The following is a 15,688-nucleotide window of genomic DNA, read 5'->3' as shown; positions in this document are numbered from 1 at the left end:
TCCCCTGGGGGATAGCTTTGAGCGCGCCGCGCCTTCGCGTCCCTTTTCCCGCCGGGGGTCCCCTGCGTAGCACAGGAACCTGAAGTGAGCCGCGCGACCTCGCGGGTCCTAGGCTTCCTTAGGCTCGGCGGTGCCCGGGCGGGCTGCGGGACCTCACGACCCTCTCTCTGTAGCTCCGCCCTCCCCGAAAGCCCCGGTGACTTCGACCCTCGCCCTCCGCTAGGGGGCCCGCCCCTGTTCTCCAGCTAACGAGTGTCCTCGCGCGCGCTCCCTTTTCCTCAGCGTGGGTGTGAGTGCGCAGTCCTACTACTTCGGCCCCCTCCCCATTGTTTCCTCGAGGCCACCACACACCCCTGAAGGTGGCCCCTCCCCCAGGGTGCTCCCCCCTCCCCTCTCGGTTTAACGGGTGCCTGGGGGACCCCAAAAGCAAGGGAGGGGACACCCCTGAACAATTCCTCGGCGTCGGGGCTCCCAGGCCTCGGCGCCCGTCTCCCCCCGCCCAAGCCAGGACCCCATTGAGGGTTCCGTTCCTCTCTCCCTTCCCCCTCTCCAGGGCTCCCACTCGGCCTCGGCCCCCTCCCCTCAGCGGGTCCTCCTCTTTCTCTCCCTCTCCCTCCTCCTCCCCCTCCCCATCCCTTCCCCCCCACAATGCAGTTCGCGGCGCGGCGGACATGGCGGTGGAGTCCTGAGCTCGTCGTGTCCCGGCCTCCAGCGGCGGCGACGGCGGCGGCGGCGGCGGCACCGGCAGCGGGAGGCGGAGGGGGAGCGGGAGCCACTGAGATGAGGAGGCGCCGCGCGCGCCTGTAGCTCGCGGGCCTCGCAGGTACGGAGGTTCCGGCGGCCGCGCTGCGCGGGGTGCCGAGGGGGTGTGCTCGGGAAGGCCGGGCGGCCCCCAGCTTGTCCTCTTCAGGTGCGGCGCCTCGCAGGTGTCGGGCCTGGCCCGAGCGCGTCTCAGCCGCCCTCTTGGGGCCTGGCAATTCTTTCTTTGCCGAAGCAGGCTTCGGGTGTCCCAGGGGAAGGCTGAGGTGTGGGAGGTAGAGACGGCGGCCTGGGCGGCCTGAGGAGGGCATTGGGGCTCTTCGGGCCGAACTCCGTGGAGAGGCTGGGGCTACCAGCCCGGGGCCGAAACCTGTTGTAGATCCGCGAGATGGATTTTGAGTTAACGGGAATGGTTTGGAGCATTCTCTTGGATCCAGTATGGTTCCCTGTCATGTGTGCTTTATCTTTCACCCTTGTTTATATATAGATGTATATATAACATGTAAACACACACACACACACACACACACAAAATATTTCCCCTCGTCCTTGTGGGAGAAGGCAGAGGTGTCTGTGTGTGGATTTCGTTTCTTGCTCGCCCGCCTTCTCTGTCTCCCCCGCCCCCCGGTCGAATGGTGGTAATGCGCGCTTTTGACGTGGGTAACTGTGAGATTCGTATTTGTAAACAGACAGCACTCCCCTAGTGTGCTGCACGCCTCCGCAAGAGGTTTTAGATCCTTTTGGTATCTGGATTGGAAAAGAGATGTTTAGACCTAAAAGAAGCACATCAGCGAGATTTCTAGTCGTGCCTGAATGGGATGTATTCTTGTTATTTTAACAGCGTTGAATAAACATTTTTTAGAACACCAAATCTTAAACCAGATAAATTTTGTACCTTGCCGGAGATCTTAGTTTCCGTATATCATGTTTCTTTATTTTGATACAAAAGTAGTTCCATAGACATTTGACTTTCGGCTCCCATTTGTGATCTCCATAAATTAGTGTCCAGCAATGCAATTCAGATTGTATTGTTGGCATGCATTTAGTAATTAGCTCTAGTGGATCAGGCTACCTTTTATTTCCAGAGATTTTTATCCTCCAAGTCTTGCAGCAGCAAAATGTTTGTAACATTTGGTGAAACAACATATCCTGTTTGTTAAAGTAGTAAGAATTACTAGCTAATAAAATGGGATAATTCCAAACAGATATGAATAATTTTAGAGAAAATGCCGTACCACGGTGTTGAATTGTGGGATGGCTTAAAAAGAAAAGTTGAGTTTGTGTATGTATGCTGAAATTTTCTTTACTCAATCCATGCTTGTCTCCTTTAAGTTTGTTGTACACTGCATCCTAGTTCTGTTTAGTCACAACTTATAAAGAAATATTGTTTCATTTAGAAAGCATTGCTTAAGATAATTAATAAACTCACTTTGCCTCGTGTGCGTTGATGCTTTTGTAAGCAAATTATAAAAAGTTTTAAAAACCATATGCTTTAGGGAAGATAAGAATTTTAAGCTTTAAAAATAGAAAGTTCCTTAAAAAAGTCTTTTTTTAGATAAAATTTCCTGCTCTTTGCAGTTTTTCATTTGGCTAGTGAGGAAAATGAAAAACTAAAGCTTCCTTGAAATAATTTGGAAGTGGAAGTGAAAGATATTGACACTTAATGTTTAAAGTCTAGCAAATATCTAAATACAGAAATGAAATTTAAGATCTTTCTTGTCTTGATTCAAATTGTTAATCATACAGATAAGTTAAAAAATATTTTCATGCACAAATTTAGTTTAATTTTGTAAATACTAAATCACACTTAGCATTACATTTGTTTTAGGTTAAGTTGGTTAGAACAGTGTCTACATTTTAATTTTAGACTTTTTAAAAATCAGAATTTATAATTACAATTATAAATATCTCAGACTTTCAAAAACTGTTTAAAGAGAATTTTTATTAGTTCTCAGAGCAGACTCATCTTAGTAGTTAGAGAACTTCTTTTGACCACAAAGTGAACCTTGGCATACATAATAAGTATCATTAATTATGTTTTATTCTTTATAAAATGTCAAATCAGGATCTGGCCAGGGGTAGTGGCACATGCCTGTAATCCTAGCTTCTTGGGTAGCTGAGGCAGGAGGATCACTAGTTTGAGACCAGCCTTAGTAAGTTTGAAGTAAGCCTCTGCAACTTAGCTAGACCCTGTTTCAAAATAAAAAGTAAGAGAAGGGCTGGGGATGTAGCCAGGGGTAGGGCACCCCTGGGTTCAATCTTCGTACCCTCATCCCCGACAAATAGAAGTCTTAAAAAATCAGAATCTCTGGATAGAAAAAGGTGTTTGAATTTATTGACTTTGGAATGTTTCAGAGAAATGAAATATCCAATATTACCTGTAAATGCTGATGCCAGTAAATTTTGTTTATCCTGAAAAAAACAAAAACCATTTTCATATAATAGAATCCAGTGAGATGTATTACTTTCTTTTTTTTTTTTATATTTTTAATATATTTTTTATATTTATTTTTTTTAGTTATCGGCGGACACAACAGCTTTGTTTGTATGTGGTGCTGAGGATCGAACCCGGGCCGCACGCATGCCAGGCGAGTGCACTACCGCTTGAGCCACATCCCCAGCCCGAGATGTATTACTTTCTAAAATAAATTGTAGATGTTTTGATAAAATAATGTTACATAATTAAAGTCATGTTCTTAAAAAAAACAAAAACAAAAACAAATAATTCTAGAAAGACTTGAAACAGACAGGGGACAAGGCCTCTATAGATCAAAGCAGGATATGTGGACTTTTAAAAACTAATCTTAGAATTTGGTTGTTTACATATACCAAATTAATTCTTTCATTTCTAGAATCCTAGACAATTGCCTAATTTGGGGAATGTTAAAAACCAACATGCTGGTAGGGGTTGAGGCTCAGTGGCAGAGTGCTTACCTTGCACATGTGAAGCACTGGGTTCTATCCTCAGCACCACATAAAAATAAATAAACAAAATAAAGATATTGTGTCCATGTATAACTAAAAATAAATAAATAAATAAAAAACAAAACCACCACCAACAAAAAAACACATGTTGTCCCTAAGCGTTTCTTATAAACTCAAAAAGAAGAGAAGGTACAAAAATGCAAAGATTAGCAGTTATTATTATTATTGTTTTTGTTGTTGTTGTCAGTGGTGCTGGGGATTGAACCCAGAGCCTTATGCATGCAAGGCAAGAACTCTACCAACTGAGCTATATCCCCAGCCCTTGTTTTGGCTTCTCAGGAAGTTTTTTTTCACTCACGGGCTTGGACTAGTTGACTTTTTCTGGTTTAGCATTGGAAAGCAATAGGTTGGGAGCATAGGGAAGTCTGGCCTGGAAAGAGAGAAAAACATTCATATAAACTTAGTGCCTGACAATAAAAATGAGAAAAGTTCTGGGCTGGGGTTGTGGCTCAAAGGTAGAATGCTTGCCTACAAGCACCAGGTTCGATCTTCAGCACCACATAAAAATAAAATAAAGATATTATGTCCACCTATAACTAAAAAATAAATATTAAAAAAAAAGGTGAGAAAAGTTCTGATCTACACAAAGCAGCCTGTACTTTGGAAGAGAAATAGGTAGGGATTGGGGATGGAGATCTGTGTTAGAACTCTTGCATGTGTCAGGCCCAGAGTTCAGTCCCCAGCTCTGTCAAAAAAAAAAAAAAAGTTAATTACTCATATCTGATAGTTTTAAGTGGGTATTTGATTTGTAATGTTAATTGTTTACTGTATAGTTACTATGTGCTAAAGAAATTAATTTTCTATATCATGATCTTATAAGTTTTTCCCTCAGTCCTCATGTCATCCTATTATCTTCATTTACAGATGAACAAAGAAGGTGTAGAAGGGTTAACAAGATTTCACATTTGGTTTGCAGCAGAGCCAGGATTTGAACTGAGGCACCGGGTTCAACTTCTGATGTTAGGCCATCTGATGTTAGAACCAGAGCTTTTCACCATTACACCATGTTGCACCTCAAACTTGGGGTGTCAAAATGTAGTGTGCATAGGATGTTAATTGTGTCTAGTCACATAGGTTGTTAAAAAATATTTCTAAGCACATAAAGTATGAGTTATATAAAATAACTAAATCTGATTACATCTCATCAATGTGCTAGCCATTATAATTTAAATAATTATTAAAATTGATCAATTAATAAGTAGTCATTAAGTGCCAGTCATGTGCTGCGTATTAGTGTAGGCCAATGAAATTCAAATACTATTTGGAGGTATCTTGTGACAGGTCTTGGAGATACATTGTTTGCATATTACATATATATATATATATATATATGTATATATATATGTATGTGTATATATACACACACCCATTTATTGATAATTTTTATATATATAAAATTAGTGTGTGGGGGTGTATTGTGTGTGGGGCACTTTACTACTGAACTACTTCATTGGTCCTTTTAATTTTTTATTTTGAGACAAGGTCTCACTAAGTTGCTAAGGGTCTTGCTAAGTTGCTGAGATTGACCTTCAACTTGTAATCCTTTGGCCTCTACCTCCTGAATTGCTGGGATTACAGGCTATAGTAATACTCTTACTGCAGTATTTTCCTTTTCCCTGACTTCATGACTTGTGAAAACATTATTGCTTTAATGGCTAATGGAATATGTAATAGTGTAGTCTTTTTTCCTTTTTCTTTGAGATATAGTTGATAGTATCATAAAATTTACGTTTAAAAAAATACACAGTTCAAGCTGGGCACGGTGGCACACTCCTGTAATGCCAGTGACTCAAGCTGGGTGTGGTGGTGTATGCCTATAATCCTAGTGATTCTGGAGGCTGAGGCAGGAGGATCACAAGTTGGAGGTTAGCCTGGGGCAACTTAGAATTTGCCTCAAAATAAAATTTAAAAAGGGCAGAGGATGTACCTCAGTGGTAGAGCACTCCTGGATTCAATCCCTAGTATGGCTAAAGTAAAACAAAACAAACAAAAAAATTTCCCCCTAAAATCACAATTCATTGGTTTTAGTATCGTTGTTAGGTTGTGAAACTACCTATGTAGTTCCAGAATATTTTCATTAGCCCCAAAAGAAACCCTGTACCATTAATAGTTATTGTTTATTATTTCCTTCCCCAAGCCTTTGGCAACCAGTAAGCTACTTTCTGTCTCTAAAGATATGCCTTTTCTAGACATTTCATATAAATTAAATAATACAGTATGTGGCTTTTATACCCATCTTCTTTGATTAAGCTTAATATTTCCAAGCCTTGGCCATACTGTATCATGTATTAACACTTTATTCCTTTTTATGGGTGAAAGTATTATATTCTGTGGACACACTTTGTTGATTTATCCATTCGTCATTTAATGGATATTGGGATTGTTTCTACTTATCTGTTATGAACAATGCTGCTATGAACATTGTTTAAAAGTTTTTGTATGGGCTGGGCATGGTGGCGTACACCTGTAATCCCATCGGCTTGGGAGGCTGAGGCAGGAGGATTGCAAATTCAAAGCCAGCCTCAGCAAAAGCGAGGTGTGTGAGGCTTCCAGTTTCTCTATATTCTTACTATCACTTGATAGTATACATCTTTTAAAATAAATTGTAGCAAATCTAGTGGGTGAAGTGGTAATTTATGGTGGGTTTTTTTGTTTTGTTTTTTGTTTGGTACCAGGGTTTGAACCTAGGGGTGCTTAACCACTGACTGCATTCCCAGCCCTTTTAAAAATATTTTATTTAGAGACAGGGTCTTTTTTAAATTTAAAAAATTTTTTTTTTTTTTTTAAAGAGAGAGAGAGAGAGACAGAGAGAGAGAGAGAGAGAGAATTTTAATATTTATTTTTTAGTTTTCGGCGGACACAACATCTTTGTTTATATGTGGTGCTGAGGATCGAACCCGGGCTGCACGCATGCCAGGCAAGCGTGCTACCGCTTGAGCCACATCCCCAGCCCGAGACAGGGTCTTGTTGAGTTGCTTAGGGCCTTGTTAAGTTGCTGAGGCTGGCTTTGAACTTTCAATCCTTCTGTCCCAGCCTCTTGAGCTGCTGGGATTATAAGCTTGTGCTACCGCACCTGGTTTATGGTGGTTTTGATATGTATTTCCATAATAATTAATGATGTTGAACATCTCTTAATTTGCCTCTTGCCTAATGTATATTTTCTTTGGAAAGATGTCTATTCACATCCTTTGCCCATTTAAAAAATTGGGTTGTCTTTAATATTGTGTTTTAAAGAATTCTTTATATATTTTGGATATTAGATCTTTATTAAATGCTTGATTTGCGAAAAAATGTTTTACCATTTTGTGGGGTGTCTTTTCATTTTCTTTTTAAAAAATTTAAAACCTGGGGTAGAATATATATAACAGAATTTACCATGTTACCGTTTTTTTTTTTTTCAGTTTTTAAAGATGAGGTAAAATACATGTAAAATTTACAGTTTTAATAATTTTTGTTATTAAGTGCATCAATAATGTAGTCATTACCATTATCTATCTGCAGAACTCTTTTCATCCTATAAGACTGAAACTTAATGTGATTAAACAGTAACTTCCCTTTCCCCTCCCCCAGCCCATGGCAATCACTGTTTTACTTTGACTCTAGGATTTTGATTACTTCATGTAAGTGGAATCATACAGTATTTGTCTTTTTGTGACTGGCTTATTTCATTTAACTAATGTCCTCAAGGTTCATCCATGTGTTAGCATATTGCAGAATTTCCTTCCTTTTTAAGGCTCAATAACATTCTTTTTTAAAAAATTTTTTTAGTTGTAGTTGGACACAATACCTTTATTTTATTTATTTATTTTTATGTGGTGCTGAGGAACAAACCCAGCTCCTTGCACATGCTAGGTGAATGCTCTACTGCTGAGCCCCAGCCCCAGCCCAAGGCTCAAGAACATTGGTATAACACAGTTTGCTTATCCATGCATCTATTGATGGACATTTATGTTGCTTTCATGTTTTAACTGTGAATAATGCAGCTGTGAACATGGATATCCAAACATCTCTTTTAAGATCCTGGTTTTGGTTCTTTTGGGTATGTATTCAAAAGTGAAATTGCTGGATTATATAGTTTGTGAGCTCTTTGTTACTATAACAAATACCTGAGTTAATCAATTTATAAAGGGAAATGTTTATTTTGGCTCATAGTTTTGGAAGTTTCTGTCCAGGATTGATTAGCCCTGTTGGTTTTGGGCCTTTGGTGAGGCAGTGCATCATGGTGGCAGTATATGGGAAAAGTACATTTTTCATGGCTGGGAATCAAAGGCAGAAAGAGGAAGGGACTGGAGTCATGCTGTCCCCTTCAATGGCATGAACCCAGTGACTGGAAGAACTCCTATTAGGTCCCACCTCTTTTCTGTTCTGTTCTATTCTGTTCTATCTCTGGGGAATGAACCCAGGGATGCTTTGCCATTGAACTACATCCCCAGCTGTTTTTATTTTTATTTTGAGACAGGATCTCACTTAATTGCTTAGGGCCTTACTACGTTGCTGAGGCTGGCTTCAAATTTACAATCCTCCTGTCTCAGCCTCCAGAGTATCTGGGATTACTGGTATTCATGGTTGTACCTGCCTCCACCTCTTAAAAGTTTTTTTCTTCTTCTTTTTTTGGTACCAGGGATTTAACTCAGGGGTGCTTAACCACTGAGCCACATCCCTAGCCCTTTTTATTTTTTGTATTGAGATAGGTCTTGCTAAGTTGCTTAGGGCCTTGCTAAGTTGCTGAGGGTGGCTTTGAATTTTTGATCTTCCTGCGTCAGCCTCCTGAATTGTAGGGATTACAGGTATGTGCCACTGCACTTGGCACCTCTTAAAGTTTCTACCACTTACTAATAGCACTAATCTAGGGACATGTTAAGCCTTTAACATGTAGGCTTTCGGGGGACATTTAAGATCCAAACTGTATCATCCTGCCCATAGCTCTCAAAGACTCAGGTCTGTCTCAAAATGCAAAATGTATTTAGTCTACTTCTAAGAGTCCCCCAAAGCTTAACCATTCCAGCATTGCCCAGAAGTCTTAAGTGCATGGCTAGGGGTATAATTCAGTGACTCAATAGTTGCTTAGCATATATATGCAAGGCCCTGGGTTTGAGCCTCAATGCCACAACAAACAGACAACAACAACAATGAAAAAAAATTCAAAGTCTTCTGTAAGACTAAAGACAAACTCTTAGCTGTGAGCCCTATTTAAAAAAAAAAAAGTTAGGTACTTCTAAGATATAATGGCATAGGGTTAAATATTTCCATTCTAGAAGGGAGGAACAGGAAAATACCAAGAAGCAAGAATGAAACCCAGCAGGGCAATGTGGTGGGATGTGGACTTCCAAAAACTTGGAAAGTCCACACCTGTGGAATGGCTGGTTGCAGCCCACATGGCTACGCTCTCAAACTAGCTCTGTGCGCTTCCTGCTGTTCCTTTGGCAGGCAGTCTGTCCATATTCCTGGCATCTCTGAATTTTTTTTTAATTTATTTTTTAGTTGTAGTTGGACACAATACCTTTATTTTGTTTATTTGTTTTTATGTGGTGCTGAGGATCGAACCCAGGGCCTGTCATGTGCTAGGCAAGCACTCTACTGCTGAGCCACAATCCCAGCCTGCATCTCTGAATTTTTGTGGTCTCCATTGTAGCTTTGGTTTCATTCTCACGGTTCCTTGCATTGCCCTGTCAATGCATCCTGCTAAATACTGCCTGGCCTCTTAGGTGTTCTTTGAAATCTCTGAAAGCCTCCATGACCCCAGAACTGTATGCCTGCAAAGTCAACATCATGTGGACCATAGGTCTGCCATTAGTGGAGGTTATACCTGGACCTGCTTGAATCTTGGATGCAGTGGCCCTTGAGTGCCTTGTGTCTGGTCAGAGGGAGAGGCATCCTTAGCATAGTGAAGTGCTTTCAGGCTTTATTCCTAAATGATTGTGTCCTGCAAAGACTTTGAAACAAATTTGCATTTCAACAACTTTTAGCCTGCCACTGGTGGGGATCTTGATTCCTGAGATACCCTCTCAGTGCATAGTGCTTGGCTTCATTTTAATCTTACTAATGTCTTTAGTACCTACACCCTCCTTGGCTTTATCCTTACATATTCTTTTTTTTTTTTTGACCAAACTACCAAGTTTTCCCAAATCTTTCTGTTCTGTTTCTCTTTGTTTCTGGTTATCACTGTAAATTTGGCTAAAAGTAGCCAGAAATACTGAGGCTACTTCTTGAGGGCTTTGATTCCTTGAAATTTTCTCTACCAGATGAACTAGTCCATCACATTTAAGTTCAGCCTTCAACAAGATCTCAAGTCTAATTTTTTGCCACTATGTAACAAGGGTTGCTACTGGTCCAGTTACCAGTAGAGTCCTCATTTCCCTCTGAAACTGCATCAGCATAGCCTTTATTGTCTGTATTCTATAGGCATTTTGGTGGTCTGAACCCCTACCAGAATCACCTGTTCAACATCCCTTATGGCATTCTAGGCTTTCTTAGCCTGCTTCTTTAGACTTTTCCAAACTCTTCCTGCAAACCAGTTTAAAAGGCTCTTCCACATTGTTTCAGGTATAGCAACAACCACTCCACTTCTTGGAACCAATTTTCTGTTAGTTTCACATTACTCTTAAGAAATGTCTGAGATAATCAACTTAGAAAGAGAAAAGATTTATTTTGGTGGAGGTTTTACCTATAATTGATTAGCCCTGGTGCTTTCAACCTTGTGGTGAGGCATCATATAATGGAGGCAATGTGATGCAAAACTTTTGCTCATCTAATGGCCAGAAAGTGAAAGAGGGAAAAAAAGGGAAGGGGGGGTCCCACTGTCCACTTTTAAGAGCACGGCCTCGGTGACTAGAAGGCCTCCCACTAGGCCACACCTCTTAGGATTTCTACCACCTGTGCCTAGTACCAAGTTGGGGACTAAGCCTTTAATACATGGACCTTTGGGGGGCATAATGAGATCCAAACTATACCGGGCTGGGGTTGTGGCTCAGTGGTAGAGCACTTGTCTAGCATATGTGAGGCATTGGGTATTCTCTGCATCACATAAAAATAAATAAATAAAATAAATGTATTGTGCCCATCTACAACTAAAAAAATTAAAATAAAAAAGATCTGAACTATAGCACATGATAATTCTGTTTTATTTTTTTATTTTGAGGAAACACCACACTGTTTTCCACAGAGACTGTATCATTTGTACAGTCCCACCAACAGTGCACAAATGTGATATTATTTGTATCTATCTATCTATCTATCTATGTATCTATCTATCTGTTTTTGACCATAGTTTCTCATAACTTCCTCTAGGAAGTCCATAGAAACTAGAATTTCTCTTTCCCAAAGTAGGCCATAGAAACTCTGATCTTGTTCCACTTTCCAGTCTTGGAGCAAAGCATAAAGAAATTCTCTGACCTTCACTTGTCCGATAATAGGTCATAAGACCATCCTCATTCTAGAATGGATTCTGCTCCATAGTTAGGAGGAAGGAATGCTAAAGAATATGAGCAGACAGACCTTGCTGGCTTTTCACTTTCCATTTTTTTAAAAATATATATTTTAAGTTGTTGTTGGACCTTTATTTTGTTTATTTTTATGTGGTGCTGGGGATCAAACCCAGTGTCTCACACATGCTAGGCAAGTGCCTACCACTGTGCTACAAACCCAGCCCTTTACTCCCCCATTTATTGGTAATCATGCCTTTTTGCAGTGAAGTCTTAAAAAACAAACAAACAAACAAACAAACAAACTCCAAAGCACAGGATTTGGAGAGCTTCCAGGTAGGTGAATATGTGAAATTTCCTGGAGGGTGGGATGCCTGAAATCTTTGTGCTTCTTCTCCCATACCTTACCTTGTGTATCTCTTCATCTGTATTCTTTATAATAAAGCACTAAACATTGTTTCCCTAATAATCAAACCCAATATATGTTTTGTCTGTCAGAAGCACAGGTAAAAACAGCCTGGGGCTTGTGGCTGGAATCCAAAGTAGAAAAGGATATAGTTTTGGAGACTGAGACCCCAACCTGGGAGGTCCAATACTGTTTTCAGGTAGATAGTGTGAGCATTGAATTCAATTAGAGGATACCAAATTGGTGTATGTTGTAGAATTGATTGCTTACTTGCTGGTTGGGGAGAAATCCCCACATACCTGGTGTCAGTGGTCTCTGGGTTGATTGTGGTGTGTAGTACAGGAAAACAGACACTTTATTTTTTTAAGAGGAGTTCCAGTTTCTCCACTTCTTTGGCAACATCTATTGCTTTTAATAATAGGCATTTAGTGGTTGTGTAGTAGTCTCCTTATAGTTTTACTCTACATTTACCTGATGATAAGTAATTGGAACATCTTTTAATGTACTTACTGGCCATTCATATATCTTTGGAGAAATGTCTGTTCAGGTTCTTTGTTCACTTTTTAATTGGATTGTTTGTTTTCTATATGTTAAGTGTAAGGAGTTCTTCATATGTTATGGATGTTAATCTGTTTTCAAATATTTGATTTACCAGTGTTTTTTTTTTTTTGTTTTTTTTTTAAGGTTGTAGACGAACACAGTACCTTTATTTATTTATTTTTATGTGGTACTGAGGGTTGAAATCAAGTACCTCACACATGCTAGGCAAGTGCTCTACTGCAAGTAGAAGTCAGGTGCCTCACGTGTGCTAGGCAAGTGCTGTATCTACAACCCCAGCCCTGAGGGTTACTTTTTACTGTTAATAATGTCTTCTGATGAACAGAAGTTTAAAATTTTAATCCAGTTTGTCTTTTTTATTTTGTTGCCTGTGCCTTTGGTGTCATACCAATAAATCATTGCTGAACCCATTGTCATAAAAAATTTTCCCTTCTATTTCTTCTAGGAGTTTTAAATAAAAGTTTTAGGTCCTTACATTTAGGTTATGGGTCCATTTGGAGTCAATTCTTGTGTTTGGTGTAGGATATGTTGAAAGGTCATTTTTTGCATATAGGTATACAATTTTCCTAGTACCATTTGTTGAAAAGACTGTCCTTTCCCCAGGCCTACATACCCCGATCAGAAATCACCTGACCATATGTTTGAGCATTTAATTTGGGGCTCTCTATTCCATTGGTCTGTATGCCTATCTTTTTTTTTTTTTAAATAATGTTATTATATATATTTTTTACCTTTATTTAATTTATTTATTTTTATATGGTGCTGAGGATTGAATCTAGTGCCTCACATATGCTAGGCAAACATTCTACCACTGTGCTACAACCATAGCCCCCTATGTGCCTGTCTTTATGCCAGTACCATACTATTTGGATTACTGTATTTTGTAATAAGTTTATTTAATATTTAAAAAAATTTCAAAATTTTAAATTTTGTGGTATGGGGGATTGAACTAAAGGCCTTGTGCATGCTAGGTAAGTGCTCTGTCCCTGAACTATATCCCTAGTCCTTATAGTAAGTTTTTAAAACAGAAAATAGGCAATTCATAAACTCAGGGTGCTTCATTAATACATAAAATGGATATTTTACAAGACTGTGTACTAACTTTACATGTTTGTAAGGATGAATGACATATAGTAGTTAATGCAGTACCTTGAAACATGTTTGTTGTATTTTTTTAAACTGAAAATTTATAAGACCTCCAGGATTTTTTGTATAAAGTTGTGGCATTGTTACATGTCGGTGTCCTTAATTCTGTTCACCTTTGGTAGATACATTTGATACAATCATGCATAAATTGTTAAGATTTTCTTTCTTTTTTTTTTTTTTTTGGTGGTATGGGGGATTGAACTTAGGGGTACGCAATCACTGAGCCTCATCCCCAGCCCTCTTTTGAATTTCATTTAGAGACAGGGTCTCACTGAGTTGTTTAGTGCCTGCTTTTTGCTGAGGCTGGCTTTGAACTCCTGATTCTCCTGTCTCAGCCTCCTGAGCTGCTGGGATTATAGTTGTGCACAGAGACTAGCTATTAAGGTTTTTAATAGAGAAGGTCTCACTGTGTTGGTCAGGCTGTCCTTGAAATTATCTCCCTGCCTTAGCCTTCTTAGTAGCTGGGATTATATGTAGATACCATCTTGTTTGGCTAAAATTTTTGTTTAGAGCTTATATTTAAATATTGCCACTTCTAAACCAATGATTTTCGATATTATGAGGATTATACTTCCTCAGGAAGACATTTCATAATCATAAATATTCAAAACCTGCTTATAGATATCCTCATCTTTCATCCCCCTATTCTTATGTTGTTCCTTATTTTCTTGTTCTATTTCTTAGAATACGTTGGAACAAAAAAAAAGTTGAGAATCATCATTGTAAATCTTCTAGGAGATATAGGTTATTTCTCTCATGTCTGCTTCCTTGAAGCCAGAAAACCAGATATCTAGATATTTTATTTTTTTGGTACTGGGAACCCAGGACCTCATACATGCTAGGCAAGTGCTCTACCATTGAGCTACATCCTTAGCCCCAGATATGTGTTTGTTTGAGGTGTGTGTGTGTGTGTGTGTGTTTATTTATTTTTAAATAAAAAAATTATTTTTCAGTGCTAGTGAGTAAACCTAGGGATTTGCAGTTGCTAGGCAAGCACTCTGCCATTGAACTACATCCCAAATCCCCTACCCATTTTTTAAAAATTTTGAGACAGGGTCTTACTAAGTTGCCCAGGCTGACCTAGAACTTGTTATGTTCTTGCCTCAGCCTCCCTAGTAACTGGGATTTTAGGCATGCACCATCATGCCTGACCAGGTCCATATTTTTAAACATTTGATCTATCCTCCTGTAAAATTCTTCCTCTTATAAGTCTGGTATCTTTGCTGTCTTTTTCTTATTGACCTTTGTCATTTCAAGTCACTCCTCTTTATTCACTGATAGCTTTGGTGTAATTGTTGACATTGTATTAGACAATCATATGCATAAAATTGAAGGTTATTTAACTTAACTTTATTTTTCCTTAAGTTCTATATTCTAGTGATATTCAACTCTTATTACTTTCCTTGATGTACCTACTCATGTGGTTGAAAACAATTCTATTTTTGACCAAAATCTTCTAAATTATCTATATATGCATCTTTCACGTTTCTTTAGTCTTCTGCTTTGTCTTTTTTTATATGACTTTGGGGCTGGGGCCGGCTTTATCCCCTTTGTTCTATCAGCACAATTAGTACTTTGGTTCTCACCTTATTGAAATTTTCATTCTGTAAATCTCCTATCTAGTATGTTTTTAAATATTTGCAGATTGTATAAACAGTGAATTGGTGTTTTATATATTTGGCTAGCCCCTTACTGTAGCTTGGCAGTATTCTAGTCAGTTTTCTTTGCGTTCTTCACATTTTTTTTTTTAATTTTTTTTTTTTAATATTTATTTTTTAGTTTTTGATGGACACAACATCTTTGTATGTGGTGCTGAGGATCGAACCCGGGCCGCACGCATGCCAGGCGAGCGCGCTACCGCTTGAGCCACATCCCCAGCCCGCGTTCTTCACATTTGATATTGTTTTATCCATCTCCTTCACTTCCACCACCAGTTAAGCCCTCTACTGTTCTTTGCTTTTCTCCCTCTGTGCTGGCCTTCTGTTGGAATTCATGTTACTCACAGCTCTTTGAGATACTGATAAGTGATACTAGCAAAAGAAGCTTATTTAGTCAAGAAAGTCTGGGAAATGTTACAAATTATATTTCTGTGTTAGAGATTTACAATGCTTATTAGTTACAGAAGAATCTAAAAGGTTCTTCAGGAATCCCATTTAATTGTTTTTAAAAAAAAATTTTTTAGGACTGGGGTTGTGGCTCAGCAGTAGAGTGTTCACCTAGCACGTGTGAGGCCCTGGGTTTGATCCTCAGCGCCACATAAAAATAAATAAATTAAATAAAGATATTGTGCCTAACTACAACTAAAAAATAAATATTAAAAACATTTTTAGATATTAATGGATCTTTTTAAATTCATTTATTTATATGCAGTGCTGAGAATCAATCCTAGTGCCTCACACATGCTAGGCAAGGG

At 39.1% G+C, this 15,688-nt stretch overlaps 1 protein-coding gene across 7 annotated transcripts in view; it reads left to right on the top strand.

The window, feature by feature from the left end:
- The first annotated feature begins 664 nt into the window (after nt 1-664).
- Tut4 (terminal uridylyl transferase 4) overlaps nt 665-15,688 on the top strand; it is a 122,728-nt gene continuing 107,704 nt past the window's right edge. For all 7 annotated transcript variants that reach the window (XM_071617827.1, XM_071617825.1, XM_071617826.1 and 4 more), the window contains exon 1: nt 665-823. The gene's annotated coding sequence lies outside the window, so the exon portion shown is untranslated. The remainder of the gene's footprint in view (nt 824-15,688) is intronic.

The sequence above is a fragment of the Marmota flaviventris genome, chromosome 10, assembly GCF_047511675.1.
Source record: "Marmota flaviventris isolate mMarFla1 chromosome 10, mMarFla1.hap1, whole genome shotgun sequence".
NCBI classification, from domain to species: domain Eukaryota; kingdom Metazoa; phylum Chordata; class Mammalia; order Rodentia; family Sciuridae; genus Marmota; species Marmota flaviventris.
Note: the sequence above shows the minus strand (reverse complement) of the source record. Positions and strands in the feature narration are given on the sequence as shown.